Raw genomic sequence first — 7,049 nt, forward strand, 5'->3', positions numbered from 1 at the left:
GTTGTGACCATCTTTTGTTTGTATATATGCAATTTTTTATATAAAAAATGATATTCAAATAGGGGGAAGAAATACTCTCTGGTCACGTGATTCTTACCCTTAATACAAGGGGTGGCGAAATGATATTCGTACATCTATAAAACTCAATGTTGACATTGCACAATCAAAAAGGATTCATTTCCCCTTCAAAAAATTTTAAAGTATAATATATTTTCATTTAAGAAAAAAATTCTTTCATCACAAGTGATGTGAGCTGATGACTGGGCTCTTTCATATCTAAGTTGTAACCCTTGTTGTACACAGGTGAAAATACATCTCCTTAGTCTAGCAAAGTTGTCAAATACAATATCTAGTATCGTATGAGTCATTGCTAATAAAAATATCAATATCGGTATGGATCATTTTTTATGGATCAATTCAAAATGATTTTTCGATTAAAAAAAATTCCATTTTTTGGGCTTATACAATTTATCTGTATCAATACTCATATAGATATCAATGTCCAATAATATCGATATGAATCAACACCTAGAACCATGAGTCCAATTGGATAGGAGGGATGGCAATGGTGAATGGATTCCTCTGGAAAAGAAAAAATTGATCATTTCAAAAATAATTTGAAAATCACTTATATTGTTTTAAAAAAATGGTGGGGTTAAGCCTTTGTTAAACGTTAAAAAATAAAAAATAAAAAATAAAAAATATGACCCAACACATTGAGACATAATTGTTGTATAGAGAAGTATCTAAATTTCTTCATGATGTTCATGAACTCTTCCTGCGCCCAACCTAAAAAAAAAATCTCTAACAACAATGATTCCACGGAAGAAAAATTGATCCAATGTATTGTGACAAAGAGGAAGAAGACTCCTGCACTTAGGTTGAAGCACTTCTATTCTCACCGTAGACAAGGACAACCCTAAAGTAGAAAATAAATAAATAAACTAAGGCTCCATTTGGTATCGTTCTGAAAAAACATTTTTGGAGTTTTTCGTTCTATTGGAACGAAAAAACAGAATCTTCTGTTTGGTGCATTTATGGTCCGTTTCTTTTTTTTAGAACAAAAACTGAAAAAAAACGAGATTTGACAGAACTCCATTATGGAGTTCCTTCTTCCCAGTTTCGTTCCATTTTACAAAAAAAAAAAAAAATCTCGATAAAAATCTGAAATTTTGAAACACCATTTTTTCGTTTAAAAACTGCATTTTGACACAGGAAACTGAAATTTTCATTTTTTACACGAAAACGGTGTTTCTGAAACAGAAACGATACCAAACGGGCTCTAAGCTTAAAAGTCATTTTCCTATTGGAATCAGTAATCTGAGGCTTATAAATAGAAGCTTCTTTCAACTTAGCAAAGGAAAATAAGAAAGACCTTTGATTAACCGTGGATATCACCAGAAGACTATAGAGAATGGAACCTTACCTTATAACTTACACCGTGTTGTTTCTTCTGAGTAGCTTCTCAAGGTCGTCATTGGAAGATAATGGAGAGGAAGGGTGGCCATTATTTAATCAAATAAAATAAGAAAAAAGACAAGGAGAAAAGAGTGGACACTGACCATTTACGTCTTCAACACTTATCCAATTTTGTTTTATATGTATGAAAGGGATACAATTGTGTCTCCACTTCCCCGCCATGATTTTAAAAATTGATATCGGATCCGATGTATCAGTCTATCCATATTGGTATTATCTTTACCTGATATCAACACCCGATATTAAAATCTGTTTATTCCAATATTAGCCCGAGATTTGACTCGATATAATTAATCAATATCAATATCAGTCGAGATCGATACTTATCCTTATCACACTTTTTAAAACAGTAATCCCCACTCAGGGACCTAACAAATATCGGTCCCCCAACTTGTCTCCTCATTTGATAAAGTTTGGGTGACCAAAATATCTACTGTGACTCTAAAAAAGATAACTTGACGGCCACTGGTTATGGTGTTTCATGTTTCCCTTTTTGTTTTGGATAATATATTTCATCAAGGAAATGTACATTATTCCATCCTTCAATCAATGAAAACAAGTAAATGTACTTTCAAAACTCTAAGAAGGTAGAGCGAATGAGGAGTTTCCTTTACCTTCCTTTGTCATGGCCGCTGATTTATTGGATTTGCATTAAGAGGAGGTAATTTAGACTCTGTAAATTGGAGGTGCGAGTGTAACGATGACACGTGAATCTAATTATGGGCGAGGGCAACGGTGGAGTCCTCGGGTGAAGGAAAACTTTGTTCCAGAGAGTGAATAGGAAAAGTTTGAAAAGGATTGCAACGTTTGAGATTCTTTTGATTTTTGTCCATTATGTGTGTTGCTAAAATATGTATGAAGGATGGATTTTTCATCATCCCCATATGACATGCTTGCACAATTATTATACATATGGGGAGGCCACAAACATCTGGAACCACGGAAACCATATTTGGCCAACTAGTAGGGGATAGTGTTGAGGATGTTGATGGGATTTGAGTGGGATTACCAATTCAAAGCTATATCAATGAATTGGAGAGGTGTTTTTTTCAATTTCAAGTGATTCTAGGATGCAATGTTCTTTAAAATATGGGAGAGGGTTCTCTGAGCAAAAAATAGGAGAAATATTGAGGAAATGCATGACATATCAGGCTTTGACCTAAGTATGACCTTGAATATGGCGGACTGGAAGACTTGGATCCTGGTAGCATATTCCATTTAGTTGTGTTTTACTTCATACTGGTTTTGATAATCTGTTTCTTTTTTTTTTTGCTTCTACTTTTCTTTTTCTTTTTCCTCGTTTCGATCACATTAAGTTGGGACAAGGCTATGTTGTCCTCTGAGGACAAGCATAAAAATATACTAGCATAGGAGAGTGCATTCAGAACAACAATTTAGTGAATAGAGGGTAGAGTGGCCATTTTATGTGTTGTGAGAGAGAGATCTCCACCAATGAAGATATATGAGAACAAGCATAGAAATAGCACCAATGAGAAGCAATAAAATAATTTCATACATGAGGGGCAGAGTTGGCCAAAGAGGACTCTAAACCATCATCACTTTTTACATAAGCAGCATCATACTGGTCTTTGGTGAATATGCCAAGCATTCTTGAAGTGGACACTAGGTGGAAAGCAACCATATAAATATCAACACCAATGCCCCCACCACGCTCTGCACTGCATCCTTGATTGCAAGAAATTAAAATTTAATATTCATAACCTTTCCAATAGTTATGTCACCATATCACCAAATAGTTTTGTTCATTCTTGTGGCAAAGTTTGTAATTTCCTTTTGGATGAGCCATATTATCCTATGGGATCCCCTCTTATCCTCAATGTAATTGATTGAACGAATAAGAAAAATAATCATCTTATATAGTGTTTTTAAGGACCACATGACCAGCAAGAGCCATTTGAACTGTGGACTTTTTTTCTTTTATTGAATTATTGAATAACCTTCAAAACTTTTGGAATATTTTAAAATTCATTGATCTTATGACTATCAACGTCCTTACATTTCAAATGGATAATCTTTTTTTTTTGGGTGTGTGTGTAAAGCAAATGGATGAATTTTAATAAGATACTAATGGGGGGTGGGGAAACTTCAACTTGTTTATATGATAAGCTGTTTATATGTCATAAAACTCCACATTTGAATGTATTGGATGATGTGTTGGATTTATTATTACTCTTTCAAAAATCATCATATTTTAGATGTTTCACAAAGGTTTTCAAACTAATTTGAAAATGACTAATCATTATATTATTTTTTTAAATTGTCATTATTTTACATATTTTTTCGAGTACACATATAAAATAATAGAATTCATCATCATTAGAAGAAAATTTATTATAATACAAGGACAAAAAAAAGTTACACATTATTTGACACCTTTAGGGGTTTTAGCTAGAAAATCCTTATTCTAAAGTTTATTTTAAAAGAAAATAAGCAAATGATAATATAAAATCTATTGTATGCCTAGTAATTCAAATATCAAAATGTTGATAAGTTAAACTAATAAAGTAGTTGACTTTGTTGTTATGAACGGGTAAAATGCTTGACTAGTTTTCTCCTCATTATTCTTTTCTCTATTGGGATAAGGCTTTGTTGTTATTATATTTGATAGTATAAAACATTATTCCTGTAAAAGATATTCATAGTTAGTATGTTGAGATTAGTAATGAAAAGTTATGAATAAAAAGTAAAATTTATTTTAATTTCAATTATAATGAGAGCCGTTGTTTATAATGATTTCTATTCGTCTCGATATATCAAATTATATATTTTAAGTTAGAAAATGAAGAAGAACGTGTTAAAGCCATATAGAAAAATGAACTTATAATGTAGAAAATGAATCAATATGCCGTTTACATGCATTGACATCTCCCATGCCAAGCCAATGAATGCATGGGAGGGAATATCTCATGATTCATATATAGGGAGGAGAGAGTGTGATGGCATGTATTATTTGATCGGCCCGAAAAATCTCTTAAGATTGACCCACCATATAGAACAATGAACTTATAATGTAGGAAAGGAATTTACATGTCGTCCACATGCATTGACATCTCCCATGCCAAGCCAATGAATGCATGGGAATATCTCATAGGCACCGTTTGACAACATTTCTGCCATTTCTGTGTCCAAAAACAGCAAAGACATAAATTCACATTTATGGGAACAGAAACGGATTTTTTGGTGTTTGATAAACCTGTTTTTTGCAACCGCTCGTTCCTAATCTTTAGTCATCACTAAGCTTCGTCACCTGCCTTTAGCTCTTTCACTATAGAAGTTGTACAACAACAGTTGCTCTAGGCTGAGGTGTATCTGTTACTACGGTTTTGCGAAGGAAAAAATGACTTTGAACTTGGGTTCAAATTGGTTCACCTCCCATCTCACTCACCCCAATCCTAATTTCTCCAAGATTTTTGCGATCTTGTCCAACAGCAGAAGTGCTTTCTTGATTCTCCTCTTCGGAAGGTACAACAATGAGATCTCTGCTTTCAATTTCAAGTGTCTGCTATGCTATTCCTCCACCTCCTCTTATTCGCATTCGGGAAACCTCATAATCCGCTCTTCAGTAAGTGACAGAGCATACAGGGACGCTAAGAAGTCTGCCAGACTATTGGATGAGGAATTGTTGGATCGGAATTCTGGTGCAAAAGATGTTGACGAAGCGTTGGAGATGATTGCTCAAAAGTCTAACAGAGATGGAGGCATTGTGGAACATCCGATTGTTGTTCGATTATAACTGCTGCACTCGAGAGGTATCGAAGAAGTTGATCGTGCAGAGGTCCGAAGCGTGAGGTTGCAGAGGAGTACCTCCACTATTGTTCTTACTTGAGAAAAGAAGCGCAAGGTTTCTCCCTTTTGAGGCACTTTTATTGGGCATCGGGTAAAAAGTTTGGGCACAACTCATTTCCAGAAACCCATAAACAAGTTAAACTTGTTTCGTTTGGGGCGTTTCTAGTACCATAAATTTTTATAAATTTCTATTTCTAATTATAAAAACAGGTGAAACGAAACATTTTTACCACACTTCTTACCCCGTTTCTCCGTTTTTGGGAACAGGAAAACACGCATTTCTGGGAACGTTGTCAAACGGTGCCATAATTCGTATATAGGGAAGAGAGAGTGTGATGTATTAAAATTGACCCAAATTTTGTAGATACCTACACCTCATAGCAATCCTTCTTCTTCTTTCTATCTTTCTTTTCCTTCTTTTTTTTTTTTATGTAAAAAGAACTTGGTTAATAATAGGCCGAGAGGCCAACATTTGACAAAACAGGGGAATCAGGTCCCACAAGCATCAATGAGTATAAGAGTATACACAAAAGGGGGAGGGGATGTCCAAACAATAGAGGTTCTATTAAGAGAACTATATATGATACAACTGCATCCGCTACCCCATTGCCTTGACAAAGAATATGATGAAAGGAGCTATAGAAAAATTGATGAGACAAGGTAATGAATCTTGCATAATATGATATATTCGCCAAGGAGCTTCTGAAGTGATTCCAAACATAAGGTGAACAATGGGGAAATTATCACTTTTCACTTGGACAGAGTGAAAACCTTGCTGTTCGTAGAGCTAAAGCTTCAACAGCCATAGCAAAAGAGATGCTAATGTCAGATGAAAACCCCAACAGAAAAGTACCATCTTTATTGCGAAACACTCCTCCAATACCTACTGAACCTCATGGCTATCCCAAGGCAATATTTTTCAGTTCAATTGTAACTAGTCAAGTAGTAAAATAAAGCTTTGAACCTAGGGGAGGGTGTGTGGCAATACATTGAAAAAATCCATGATTGCATAGAGTGGGTTATTATTTGGTCAGGACCCCCCCCCCCAAATCTAGAGAGCATCAGGGATATGTGAAACCCAAGCTTGACTTAATTCCTCTTTTTTGGTGAAGTGCTTGACCCAATTCCGGTTGCACTGAAGAGTGTTCTCAATATGGCTATAGATGATTTCGGTTTTCATTGGGGAAAAATGGATTTTCGTATGTACACTCCTTAAGGTAACAAATAATTTATGATTTTATATTTTTATCCTTTTTACTATAGTATTTAATAATTATTATTTTTTAATATATAAATTAGGATAATAGTCCCATTTCACATGTGTGCTTAGAAAATATGATAATGACACATTTTGACGATGATATATTAATATGTCACCTTCACAAAAAAAAAAAAATAATAATAATAATAATATGTCACTTACAAGTTATTTTGATTTTATACCCTTATCTCAAATCATTTTGGAAATAAATGTCAAGTTCTAAATTTCTAATTGAGATGTTAAGAGAATTTGAAATATAAAATCCCCGTGGCCTTAATGGCTCAAGTTAACATTTCTTGATTTGGAATGGCTCATGTTAACATTATGCTTAGCCTACTACCATATATATGAAAAAAAAAAAAAAAAAAAAAAAAGTGAGAGTGAAGTAGTGAGTGAAAAGGCAACCATATATAAATTCTCATGACCTTTTTTTTTTTTCAAGAAAATCTCATAACTAGTAATTGCTTCTAACTAGTTAATCGAGTAGATTCAATTCTAAATG

This window comes from Macadamia integrifolia, chromosome 6 (genome assembly GCF_013358625.1).
Source record: "Macadamia integrifolia cultivar HAES 741 chromosome 6, SCU_Mint_v3, whole genome shotgun sequence".
NCBI lineage: Eukaryota > Viridiplantae > Streptophyta > Magnoliopsida > Proteales > Proteaceae > Macadamia > Macadamia integrifolia.